The sequence below is a fragment of the Taeniopygia guttata genome, chromosome W (assembly GCF_048771995.1).
Source record: "Taeniopygia guttata chromosome W, bTaeGut7.mat, whole genome shotgun sequence".
Classification (NCBI taxonomy): domain Eukaryota; kingdom Metazoa; phylum Chordata; class Aves; order Passeriformes; family Estrildidae; genus Taeniopygia; species Taeniopygia guttata.
In genome coordinates, this window is record NC_133064.1 from 33500573 (window position 1) to 33514447 (window position 13875).

The following is a 13875-nucleotide window of genomic DNA, read 5'->3' on the forward strand; positions in this document are numbered from 1 at the left end:
CAATGGAATATCGCGTTTAAGCTCAGGGACTTTTATCTTGCTATAGCAAGGCTGCCTGAGCTTAGAGCGACCGAATGCTCAGTGGATGCTATGCATCCGGGGATATGGGAACAGTGTACAGCCACGCTAGCCGGGGAGGAGAAATCCTCAGACAGTGGCAAGAGCTTTACGGCACGGGGCAAGGTAAAAAAGACCCCGCGCAAAGCAATAGAAAAGCAGGAGACGCGGAGTGCAGCACATATGTGTTTATTAGTCAAACCCGAGCTCGGGGGGGGGGCGAAAGCGCAGACCGTCCCTGAGGAGGGTCCACCCGGGACCGGAGACCTGGGAGGGCTCAGCGCGGCAGCCCCTTCCCCGGATCAGAGCCCAGCCCGGCCCCGCCGCGGAGCTGAGCCCAGCCCAGCCCGGCAGAGGCAGCGCTGCCGCCGGAGCGGCGCGTTTCGAGCGGCGCGGCCCCGCTCCCGCCGGGACCCGAACCCGGACCCGCCCGCGGCTCCGCGCCGCTTCCCCGCCAGCGCGCCGAGCGGAGCGGCGCCGGGCCCCGCCGCAGAAGCCCCCCAAGACACCCCCGCCGCGGAAAACCCCCGGGGAACCCCCGCCGCAAAAAAGCCCCGAGAAACCGTGGCTTGCCAATCCGTCCCGCCGCCGCCGCCGGTCAGAAATCCGCGGTCGGAGGCGCAGCCGCGCGCGGGGCGCTTTTGGCGAGAGCCGGCGGGAGAGACCGGAGTCCCAGGGGCCGCGGCTTGGGGAAAGTCCCCGGCCGCCCGGCCATGCAGTCGCTTTGAAAATGGCGCCGGGTGCCGCGGAGGGGGGCGGGGCACGAGTAGTCTCGGCGCAAAAACTCAAAAACCGCGCGATTTCAGGGGCGCGCGCGCGCGGGAGAAAGGGGCGGAGAGCGGCTCGGGGCACAGAGCCAATCGGCAGCCGCGCCGGGAGCCGCCACCATATAAGGGAAAAACCACCCCGCGGGGGGTGCGGCGAGCCGGGGGGGCGGGAACGGCCCCTCCCCCGCGGGGAGGTGCGAGCCCGGGGCCGGACAAAACAGCGCGGAGCCCCGGAAGTGCCCTGGCATTTCATTTCCGGCACGGAGCCTAGCAACAGCTCTACCGGCCCCAAAGAGCCGGCGGGGGCCAGCCGGAACTCCGAAACAAAAGATACGGAACCAGCACAGTTTAAAACAAAACCAAATAGAGTTCTAAGCCGCACCGAAAAGCGGTCACAATACCCCTTGGAACTGCGAGAAAAAAGGGCGTCTCGCCAAGGAATACGGGTCCCAGCCCCGGACACACGGGGGTGTGGGGGGGGGGGGAGTGGCGCGCGCGGGCGAACCCAGCCTCCTCCCACCGCAAGCGGCACCCGTGCCGCAGGGTCAGCAAGAGACGCCCCGATACAGGACCCCAGGGTAGTCCTAGCCATGAAAGTGGGGAGAAAGCCCCCGGGGATGTAAGGGACGTGCTGCCTCTGTGGCAGTCAGAACCCCCATGTGGTGAGACCATGAGAGCCACTGCTGCACACCACTGCTACCAACCGAACCTGACCCTCAAAACAAAACTAATAAGAAGCTATAAGTTCTGTTTGCAGGACATGCTTGTGGACCGTCCCTGCGACACACACACCCCTGCTCCAAAGAGAGATAACGGACCACCAAGCCACCAGACAGAGCCTGAGCGTCCCACGGCGGTGAGACCCAGACATGTGCAGTGTCTCTGTGCAATCCTACTGATGGGGTTTGTGGCCGGGGGGCAAGCCGACCCAGGCCACTACCCTCACCAGCCGTTCAGATGGGTCATGCAACATCTCTCAAGCGACAAGGTGTTCAAAGAGGTCACCACCGCAAACGCTCCATCCTTCGTATTCCACATAGCCGATCTGTTTCCAGGGCAACCGAAAATACGGCCCTCAAGCCCACACATCATACTCATGTACATATCCTATTGGTGCCCAGCGTCCAACCCAGGGAAAAGGTACTGTGACTACCCGGGATGGGGACATTGTGGGTATTGGGGTTGCGAAACCATTGTTACAGATGCCAGACCATGGGGAGATGGGTGGCAACCACAGGAGCCCGACAAATTCTTACAGTTCACCTGGGCACCCTTTGGCTGCGGAGACCACACTGCACAGCCTAGACTACGGGGATGCGTAAGTTATAACATGACTGTCCTACAGCCAGATCACCCTAGCTGGGCCACGGGTAGAACATGGACAGTGGTCCTCAAAGGACCGAGGAGGTGGGTGAATGTGAGAATTATCAGGCTCCAGCCGCCAACGCCTCGACCAGTGGGACCCAACAAAATTATCAGGAATGTGCTGAGAGGGAAAAACACAACCCACCTCAAAACCCTGACCCCAAAAGCCACTGACACCCCGACCAGCCTTGCAGATACCCCCCAGATAGGCCGCATGGCTGAGTCAGACCCAAACCCAATCTTTCGTATGCTAGAAGCTACCTTTCTAACCCTAAACGAAACCAAACCAAACCTAACTAACTCCTGTTGGCTTTGCTATGATGTTAAACCCCCTTTTTATGAAGGCATTGCTTTGGACACCCCCTTCAGTTACTCCTCGGCCAGCGCCCCCCACCAGTGCAGATGGGACACTCCCCGCAGAGGAATCACCCTGAGTCAAATCACAGGACAGGGCAGATGTTTTGGGAATGCAACCTTAGCAAAGCAGAAAGGCAACTTCTGCACTAAAGTTGTCAAACCTAACAGAAAAACTAACAAGTGGGTGATCCCATCCGCGTCTGGAATGTGGGTCTGCCAAAGGTCCGGAGTGAGTCCTTGTGTGTTCCTTGACAAATTCAATGACTCTACTGATTTCTGTGTCCAAGTTCTGATTGTCCCCAGGGTCTTGTACCACTCAGACGAAGAGATATGCCATCTTCTCGAGGAACCTAACAGACTCCACAAAAGGGAAATCATCACAGGTATAACTATCGCGATGCTGCTCGGCTTGGGAGCAGCCGGCACCGCCACGGGCGTCTCAGCCATCGCAACCCAGCAACACGGACTCTCCCAGCTGCAAATGACCATCGACGAAGACCTGCAGAGGATCGAGAAATCCATCTCCTATCTAGAGAAATCAGTCTCTTCGCTTTCAGAAGTAGTTTTACAAAATAGGCGGGGACTTGACCTTTTGTTTATGCAGCAGGGGGGATTGTGTGCAGCGTTGAAGGAGGAATGCTGCTTTTATGCAGATCATACGGGAGTCGTTAAAGACTCCATGGCAGAACTCCGAGACAGACTGGCTCAGAGAAAGAGAGACAGGGAGACCCAGCAGAGCTGGTTTGAATCCTGGTTCAATCAATCACCTTGGCTCACCACTTTAATTTCTGCCCTGGTAGGTCCACTGGCAATACTGCTTTTAGCTGTTACCATAGGACCATGCCTGCTGAACAAACTAGTCTCGTTTGTTCAAGCCCGTCTGGAAAGGGCAAACATTCTGTTCATAGGCCACCAACAAATGCTGTAAACCAAAAAACTGCAAACACAGTCAGTAGCTAAAGCCTTCAGCACCCGCCTTAAAAAATCTACCCAGATCTACTAAACCACCCTTTCCTTAACAAGTTACAAGTCTGTACCTCACTCCAGTGCCTCTACCTACAACTACCTCATTTTGTATGTGATAAGGAGGGGGGAGATGTGGTAGATAGGGACAGGCGGAGCGGAAGATCACGGGATGTCACGGAAAGATAGACCCCTCCCCCCTCTCTCTTCCCCACTTATCTAGTAACCCCAGGAGTCCCAGAAGAATGTAGCCACACCTGTTCTGGTAAATTTCCACTACCCACTATCCCTGAGACCCCCAGCCCCCCTCTGACGTAGCAAAGACCCCTAAAAGCTATTTAAACCCACGAGATAGGATAATAAACGCTTTTCAACCGTCTGCCATATTGGTGTCTGCGTCTGTTGATTAGCCTGAGTGGCTTGGGCGAGACCAGGCCGCCGTGCTGCCACCTGAACCAGGTCCCTGGTTGTCTTTCATAAAGGCAACATCCAGCACCACTCCCTTCGAAGGGCCCCCCCCCCCCCCCACAGCAAAGGGGAAAGCTCTCTTATAAAGGGAGGTCCTCTAACGGAGGGACCCCTCCGGCGATCCCTCCCATCAAAGGGGGGGCCAGAAGAAGGACTGAGGGATTAATCCAACCTCACCTCCCCCCAATAGGGGCTGGCTCGCTGCAGGATGGTGCAGGGCCATTGGGGGATGGGTGGGGCTGGCGGGAAAACGTGGGCGGAAGAGAAGGTTCAAGGCGGGAAAATGGGGTCCCTGTAGCGTGGCCAGCGCCATCTTGGGAGGGGGTGCCGGGTGCACTGCATCTCGCCCGGGGAGGCACGGCCAATGCCACCCCTAAGGGAGGATAACAGTGTCTGGAAGGGCGCTTGGGGCAGCTCGGCCGCTGCCATCCCCAAGGGACAAGGTCTGGGGAAGTCTGTGGGGAAAAGGGAAGGGGGAGCTTCACAGAAGCCGAGGGGAAAATCTACAGGAGAGGGGCCCGACATGGCTGGAAGCCGACCAAGTGCAAGGATGTGAAGAGCCTCTCTTAGAATGTTAACAATTCTCCCATAGCTGACGTGTCGCCGTTTACAATTCTGTCCCATTGATGTCCTTTCGACCCCCCTGCCCCCATAGCCCAGAGTAGGGAGGAGGGGGTAGAAAAGGCAGCTTTCCAAGAAAGAGAAGGAGCTTTCCAGTATGAGTTACCCTAGAAAAGACCGAGCGAGGTTGCGTCCTCCTCGGAAAAGAAAAAGCCTCCCGGCCGCCAGGGACATGCAAGCCTACAGTCCCCGTCTGGACGCAGATGGTGGTTAAAACGCAGAAAAGCAAAAAAGGTAGCCCAGCCGCCCGCCAGGGTCCCCACCCTGTTCTGACCAAACTTACCCTCCGGGCTCGGACGGTGAAATCTCTATCTCTCTCCTCGGTGGTGGAAAATCGCGCTAAACTGAGGATGTATTCTTTCGCAGTTTGGCTCTGCCAAAAGCCTGGGTGTTCCCGTTAATCAGAGTTTGCCCTTGAAATCCTGAGTTTGGCCACTGTCAACTTCTGGTCCCGATTCAAATGCCGTCCCCGTGACGGGCCACTCTTCGAGCTCAGTCCATCAAGACTGTGATATGCTCTCTTTCCCCCCTTTTGTCCCATCTAGCTCCGTGGGGAAGGGGAGCGTGGGCAGCTTCTGTTTTTCCCGGCGAGCCCCCGCGGGCGTCGGCCGGGGTTGCGTGGGTCTGAGAGCAAGCGGCGAGTCCCACAGCGAATAAAAGGAGAGAGACTTTTCTCCCGGGGGCAGAATTCCAGTTTATTGCAACCCAGCAGGGAAAGCAAAACCCAAAGGGGCTGCGGTTTGCCGCGCCGAGGTTTGTCTGTGCCGCTTTGCCGAGCGGGGCGGGGCGGCGCACTCCGGAGCCGGCTGAGAGAAAAGCCGCGGCGGGCCGCCCAGACGAAGCGGCAGCGGCAGGGCAGCGCGCAGGGGCCGGCCAAGAGCCAGGAGAAGAAGCCGCGGCAGGGTGGCGCCAGAGCGGCGGCGGGCTACACGGACGGAGTGGCGGCGGCGGGGCGGCGGCAGCACGCACGGGTGCCAGCCAGGGAAAAAGCCGCTGAGGGCCGCCCGGATGGAGCGGTGCCGGCAGGGCAGCGCGCAGGGGCCAGCCAAGAGAAAAAGCCCTGGGCGTTCCCCACCTGCGGATTAAGTACAGAACAGGGGGACACTGGGGCAGCCAATGGGGTAACGCCACAGGGGGTCTGAGGGCAGTGGGGTGCAGGGGTACATCCAATGGGGGATGGACAGGTGGAGGGTCCCAGGTCGTCTGCCTATCGCCCGGCTTCCCGAGCAGAAGCGTCTAGGTGGGGGGGAGGGATGCCGAGTGACAGACAGGCATCTGGGGTGTAAACACAGTGACTTTGCACTTTTCGGGGAAAACAACCCGCGGGGAGAGATGGGAAAACCCGAGGGGTCGTTACAGAGCGGGGGGGGGTACATGGAACAAACTTATACATAATACAAATGTGGTAAAATATATAATAACACAATTCCACATCTCCCTCTTCTGTTTTTCAAAAAGAAAAGAACGGAAAATAACTTAAATGGGAGATTTTACAGTCCTGTTCCCCATCGTTGAACTCGATGTCCTCTGGGTGTTCTGCTTGGTTCTTTTCTGGCTGTTTGCGTTGAGCGGTGTCAGCTCTGATCGGGCGGTGAAGACGGCGTGGTCGATGTGCATGGTGGAGTTGATGGCCTTTAAACCTTTTAACATTACTAAAACTTATAATAAGAACAATGAGAGTTAACAGCAACATAAGTCCCGTTTCTGAAATGGATTGGATTCAACCTGTGAGACTTCATCCTTCAAAGCGACCTTAGCCAGTCACTTGCGAGAGGGACGAAGCTTACATCTGAAAAACAACTGGAACATTAATTAGCATGCTAGGAAGGGGAGATCCAAATCAAAAGGGAAGAGTGAGTCTAGGGAACTGGATGGTGAAAGGGAAGACTCTGAGAGAGAAGGTGTTGAATCGAAAAGGAAAGGAGACTTTCTCCGTCTGCGGAGGGCTGCATGCCTCACCTGAGGATCCTTTTTCTTGTCAGTCTGGTGTTTGGGGACATATGGCCGGACAAATTTGGACGGGACCCATCTCTGGCCTGAGGGCGTGGACACGCAGGCGTATCCCCGTCCCCAGGTGACTAACTCGTGGGGCCCATCCAGCTGCCAAGTCTACGGATTTTTGATGAGCACTGGCGGTTTCTCCCTGACCTTGCTCTGCTCGTGGTTGCCAAACTGCCTAGTGATTTGTGGGTTGAGGTTTTCAAAAGAACAGTTTAAGAAATTTAGTGTGAAGAGGGCACGCGCGAGTCGAACTTGGGGGGACTGAACTTTCATAGTTGGTGTTTGTTGTTTCAGCATACGTTTGAGAGTCTGATGAGTCCACTCCACCACAGCTTGACCTGTCGGGGAATATGTGATGCCAGTTTTATGCTGTATTCCCCATTGCTGCAGGAAGCTGGCAAACTCCTTGGATGTGTACCCAGGGGCATTGTCTGTTTTGATGCCCAGCATAGCGAAGGCCTGTATTAAATGCTTTTTGATGTCTTTGGCCTTCTCCCCTGCGTGGGCAGAAGCAAAGACTGCCCCAGAGAAAGTGTCTACGGAGACATGGACGTACTTCATCCTCCCAAAGGAATGGATGTGAGTAACATCCATCTGCCACACTTCGCAGGACTTTAGACCCCTAGGGTAAGCCCCTGAGCTCACCGATGGTAAGGGGAGCGACTTACAGGACGGGCAGGTGGCCACAATGGCTCTGGCCTGGTCACGGGTGAGGTGGAATTGCCGGACCAGCCCGGGTGCATTCTGGTGGTAAAATTGGTGGCTGATCTTAGCTTGCTGGAACTTATCTGGGAGCGGTGCTACCTGAGCCGGGGCGGCAGCGAGAGAATCGACACGCCGATTGCCCTCGGCCAAAAACCCTGGCAAGTTGGTATGTGACCTGATATGCATCACGTAAAAGGGTTGCTCTCGGTGGGAGTCTAGCTTAATCAGTTTCGAGAGTAACTTGTGCAGGGCTTCGTTGGACACACCCTGCAGGACAGCATCCTGTGCTCTAGACACTACGCCCGCGACATACGCCGAATCGGTTACCAAATTAAAAGGTTCAGAGAATCGCTCAAAGGCTCTAACGACAGCAGCCAACTCAGCTATTTGAGGGGAACCTTCCACCTCAACAATATCTGCCTCCCACTGCTGCGTCTGGGGGTCTTTCCAAGTTATCACAGACTTGTGAGAACTTCCGGACGCGTCTGTAAAAACTGTTAAGGCTTTGAGTGGCTTTTTGCTCTGAATTCGTTTGATGGATAATGCAAATTAAATTTCTGATTCGAAAATTTTGTGGGCTGGTCTCAAAACAGAAATTTTGCCTGTGTAGCTGTCTAGAGAGAACTGAAGGTATTAATTTTCATGTAACAGGTGTTCTAGCATGGCCTTGGTGAATTGGCCTGATTCCAATTTGATGGGAATGTGAATGCATTCAAAGTCACATCCAGCTAACTCTCGGATCCGCGCTCTTGCTTTGCGGATCAGTTCTGCTACTAACTCCTGTGGCCTTGTCATTCTCTTGGACCAATGGTGACTTAGGAAGACCCATTCTATGATGGAGAGTGGGTCCCTTCGGTCTTGGCCCTCGCCCTTCCTTGGGGTGTCTGTCCATTGAAATATCACACCATGGAGGTGCGGCAGTCTGCCCAATATGATGAATTTAAAAGGCAGGTCCGGATCGTACCGGTGGGCTTGTCTGGCAGACATTGTCTCCTGGACCTTAATCAAAGCTGCCTGGGCCTCTGGGGTGAGTTCCCTGGGGGAACTCAGCTCCTCCCCCCCTTTCAATAAATCAAAAAGAGGGGCTAGGTCTCTGTTTGTAATACCTAACCATGGCCTCACCCAGTTCAAAGAACCGCACAGCTGCTGGACGTCTGCTAGGGTCCGAATTTTGGTTTTGATGGCCAATTTTTGCAGAGTAATAGTCCGCTTGTTAATTTCCAAACCCAGATACTTCTAGGGTGGCATCTTTTGAATCTTGTCCTCTCGCAGCTCGAACCCTGCAGCAACCAACGCATCGGTTGTCAGGTTAAGCGCATGTGTAAGGAGATTGCCATTGGGAGCACAAATCAAGATGTCATCCATATAATGCTGGATGATCATGCCCTCGGTGGCTGTACGGACCGGGGTCAGCAATGAAGCTACGTACCGCTGGCAGATGGTGGGCGAGCATTTGAGGCCCTGTGGCAACACTCGCCAATGGTAGCGCTCCATTGGGGCTTCTCGGTTGACGGACGGAACCGAGAAGGCAAAACGTGGCGCGTCTTAAGGGTGCAGGGGAATATGAAAGAAGCAATTTTTGATGTCAGTTACAGCCAATTCCCAAACGTTTGGTAACATTGTGGGGGACGGCATCCCTGGTTGGAGGGGACCCATATTTTCAATCACATTGTTGATGGCACGGAGGTCGTGGAGCAGCCGCCATTCGTCTTTGCCTGGTTTTTTCAGGACAAAGATGGGGGAATTCCAAGGAGATGTTGTTTCTTGGATATGTCCCTTGGCAAGTTGCTCTGCCACGAGCTTTTGGAGCGCTTTTAATTTTTGTTTATGGAGCGGCCACTGCTCTACCCAGATTGGAACATCAGAAAGCCAATTTAACTTTTGGTTAGGACGCTCCTCAGTGACCGCTGCCCGAAAAACCTGGGGGGTAGGAATGGTCAATGTGACCCCCCACTGGGCCATCAGGTCTCTTCCCCACAGGGGCTCTGTGTAATCTGGAACAAACGGACGCAGGTAAACTGTTTGTCTGTTTGGCCCCTCAAATTTGATGATGTTTTTTGATTGTTTTGCCAATTGTGCCCCTGCAACGCCTTGAATTTGTCCAGCCACGTCCTGCAACTCCCAACGCGACAGCCAATCCCGTGAGGGGATGACCGTGACGTCTGCCCCTGTGTCCAAGAGGCTGTTAAGCCACTTGTGCTCACCGCCATTCCACATGTAACACGTGATTTTGGGTCTTTCCTTCCCAATTACCTGGGCCTGACACACCTCGTAGATTTTCTCTGCAGTTTTCATCCATAGGTCTTCTGGGAAGACGGGGGCCCCAGATACAGGTATGGCCTGGGCGATGATTTGCCCTTTGGGAAGGTAGAGCACAGTGCAGCCACAGCACCAGAGGTTTAGGGTTTGCAGATGTTAAATTGGGTGCGATAGTGATGTCGAGTGGCGTGTATTTTGTGTCCCCAAGGATGATGTACTTACTGTGGAGTCTCTTCCAGGTCCCTGGGTCCTGTGTGTCAACCGTGACAAAGAGCCAATTGCTGTCCCTGAGCAGTAGGGGTTCAGTTAGGGCCAACCTGTATGGAGAGAAGTTGGACTGGGTGTTAAGGATGGGCCTGGGATGGTCGGGGTCCCGACCAAGCCATCTCTGCGAGATGAATTTCCCGACTCCCCCCATGCAGGCTGGTTCACCAGCTCTCGTTCCCGTATTGTCCAATCCGGTAATGTCATGTGGGGTATTAGAGTTCTTGTCCTCAGGTGGGTATGCTAATGTGTTGTCCCTCCTGCCCCCTGATGTTATGTTTCCCACCAAATTTGTGTCCTCACGCAGGGAGGGACTGCGCTGGGAAATTAGTTTTTTGATTGTCCCCCTGGGTTGAAGGCACCTTGCCCTTGCTGTTGGTTTTTAAAACGTAAGAAGTCCTCTTTGAGGGGGCAATGAGATGCCCAGTGTCCTTTCTTATTGCAGAGGTTGCAGGGCTTTCCTGGGTGGTAACCTTTGGGGGGTGGCCCTGTGAAGCGGCGCGCAGGAGCTGGGGCCGCGGATGGCATGTGGGCTTTGGCGAAGAACACATACCTGGATGGCGTTCATGGCGTCCCCTGAGGTCCTTTGATGGCAAGGTGACCTTTCGAGCGCATACGTCCAGCATGTCTTGGAGTGTTGGCTCTGGGTCGAGGGGAAGGCTCAGGATTGCCTGTCGGCAGGCTTCATTGGTGTTCTGGAGGGCAATTTGCTTCACCATGCCTTGCCTCACTCCCTCCTCTGGAACCTGTTCTTCAGCTGCTCTGTACAACCTGTCTATGAAACTAACGAAAGATTCCTGTGTCTCCTGCTTAAGAGAGAAACAGTTAACAACAGGACCACTGGGTCTTAACTTAAAGAATGCTTTTTCTGCCGCATTGGCACTTGCTGACAGTGCCCCTCTTGGGATCTTTTCGGCTTGCGTTGTTGCCACGTCCCAATCTCCCATCCCGCACAGATGATCAATGGACAACATGCCCCCATCGGTGTCAGAGGAGGTCTCGGCATTACCCAAAGGTGGGGTAATGCATCTCGTACTTCCCGCCTCCATGCGGACTCCCATACCAAAAACTCAGCTTGAGTAATCAAGCTCGAAAACAGAGCGCGCATGTCAGCAGGGACATACTCGTTGGAGGAAAGTGTGGCTTTTAAAAGCCCCCGAAAGTATTCACTTTCCCGGCCAAACTCCTTTTGGGCTTTGCAGACATCCCTAATTACTGCTTGTGGTATTGGGGTCCACTGTGCGAGGGGTCTGCCCCTCTGCCGCGGTGTGTAGGTGACCGGTGCAGCAGAAAAGGCGAGCATTGTTTGCAGGTCATGGCTTCCCCCCTCCCCCCCCCTCCTCCCCCTCCCCTCCCCCCTCGGGAACCGAGGCGTGGGAACCAGAGCGTGGGTCGTGGGAACCGAGGGAGGAGGCAGGACTAGGGCTAGGGGGTGTGGCGAGTGCTACATCACCCCTAGGGGTGGGGTCGGAGGGAGGACTGCTAAATGATTCATTAGGGGAGGTGCCAGAAGGGGGTGGAGAGGAGGAGTGGGTGGAGAAGTCTCGGGAGTGGGAGGGGTTGGCTGTAGGGCGAAAGGGGTTGTTGGGAGACAAAGCACGGAGGGAGGGGGATGGGGGTGCCATGCGGTCCCCTCCATCTTGTGCCCTGGGGCGGGGAAGGTCATGGAGAGGGATCGGGGGTTTTAAAACTCACAACTTTACTACTATGGGGCAGGGCTGTACAAAGAGAGGGACTTTGGGGATGGGAAGAGTGCAGGGCGATGCCAGCATTGCCCTGTGATGGAACCCGGGGGTTGACAAAGAGGCCAGATTCTGCCTGCGGCTGGTTTTGCCGGGGTGCCTGTCTGAGAAACCCCGGGCTAGGGAGAGAGGGGTAGGAGAGGGGGTCTGGGGGCATCGTTCGCCCTGGGGTGGCTCTGGCTTCCCTTCGCTGTTATTTTTGACAATATTTCTCATTTGGATTGCCAGATGGATGAAAATTGAGAGGGATGGGTCCTCTTTTTGAACGATTTCTCTTTCAACTCGGTCCCAGAATTGAATTTGGTATCAATTTGCCTGCAATATGTCCTGGAAGGACTGCAGAAGCCACTGGGCAAAATGCTTCACGTCTGACTTCTTAAATCTTTTTCCTCCCCCAACTAAAATTCCTAGAATTTGAACATAAATTCTCTACTGTGACACTGACAGTTTTGCACCCATTCTGCCGATTTTAAAGCGTGTCGCGAACTTCGCGGCTGGTAAAATAACAACAGAAAAAAAAAGACCTCTTTTGGAACGCTAGGTAGCCTGCCCTTACACACTCCCTGCAGCGGGAGGACAAAATGTGGGATCTTATTGCCCTCTTGTGGGAGAAAGAGAAACCCACCCCAAAAGGAGCAAGGCGTGCCCAGCCCAAGGGAACCCTGGTAACTTACCACGGGTCCAGTGAAGTCTGAAGGGGAAACGAAAAGTCCAGCTGCGAAGTTTTCACCGTGAGTGGACCGAACTCCATTGGTGCAAGCCAAAGCTGCCGATCCAACCCCACTGGAAGCCCTGGCTCGCTAAAATGGAGCCGCGGCTTGCTGAGGGTGTTGTAACATCCACGAGGTAAATCCACCAGCCTCTCGGGGTTCGGCGGTCCTCAGTCCGTGTGCTTGGAGCTCCCAAGCTTGGCGTTGGGCGCCACAACTGCGATATGCTCTCTTTCCCCCCTTTTGTCCCATCTAGCTCCGTGGGGAAGGGGAGCGTGGGCAGCTTCTGTTTTTCCCGGCGAGCCCCTGCGGGCGTCGGCCGGGGTTGCGTGGGTCTGAGAGCAAGCGGCGAGTCCCACAGCGAATAAAAGGAGAGAGACTTTTCTCCCGGGGGCAGAATTCCAGTTTATTGCAACCCAGCAGGGAAAGCAAAACCCGAAGGGGCTGCGGTTTGCCGCGCCGAGGTTTGTCTGTGCCGCTTTGCCAAGCGGGGTGGGGCGGCGTGCTCCGGAGCTGGCCGAGAGCCAGGAGAGGAAGCTGCGGCAGGGTGGGGCGGCGCGTTCCGGAGCCGGCTGAGAGAAAAGCCGCGGCGGGCCGCCCAGACAAAGCGGCGGTGGCAGGGCAGCGCGCAGGGGCCGGCCGAGAGCCAGGAGAAGAAGCCGCGGCAGGGTGGCGCCAGAGCGGCAGCGGGCTACACGGACGGAGCAGCGGCGGCGCGGCGGCAGCAGCACGCACGGGTGCCAGCCAGGGGAAAAGCCGCTGAGGGCCGCCCGGACGGAGCGGTGGCGGCAGGGCAGTGCGCAGGGGCCAGCCAAGAGAAAAAGCCCTGGGCGTTCCCCACCCGCGGATTAAGTACAGAACAGGGGGACACTGAGGCAGCCAATGGGGTAACGCCATGGGGGGTCTGAGGGCAGTGGGGTGCAGGGGTATATCCAATGGGGGATGGACAGGTGGAGGGTCCCAGGTCGTCTGCCTATTGCCCGGCTTCCCGAGCAGAAGCTTCTAGGTGGGGGGGAGGGATGCCGAGTGACAGACAGGCATCTGGGGTGTAAACACAGTGACTTTGCACTTTTTGGGGAAAACAACCCGTGGGGAGAGATGGGAAAACCCAGGGGGTCGTTACAGAGCTGGGGGGGGGGGTACATGGAAAGAACTTATACATAATACAATAACACAATTCCACACGAGCCACTGCCAAACTTTCCTCTTTGTCCTCGCGTAAGTCTACCCGGCTCCCGGCCTCTGCAGTCTGGCCGTCCCCGCAGCGCGGCTGCTCCCGGGAAGGTTAGAGAGCACGCCGGCGAGGACGGAAGAGGGTCCCAGAGATTCGAATTTGTTTTCCGCCCTGCGAATCCACTCCTCTTAGCGTCTGCAGAGCTCTTGCGGCGGCAGAGTTCCTTTCTCTCTCCCCCCTTTCACAAATCGATGGAAATAACCATCTTCTGCTACCATTTGTTGCCGTGCGAGATCGGCTCCGGGTGGACGCCTGCCCAGCACGGCGAGAGGAGGGGAGAGGAGGCAGCCACTTTCCCCTTCGGCTCTGCGAGGCTCAGTTTTTGCACGGGAACAGACGAAATGGCAACACGGGGCTCGGGT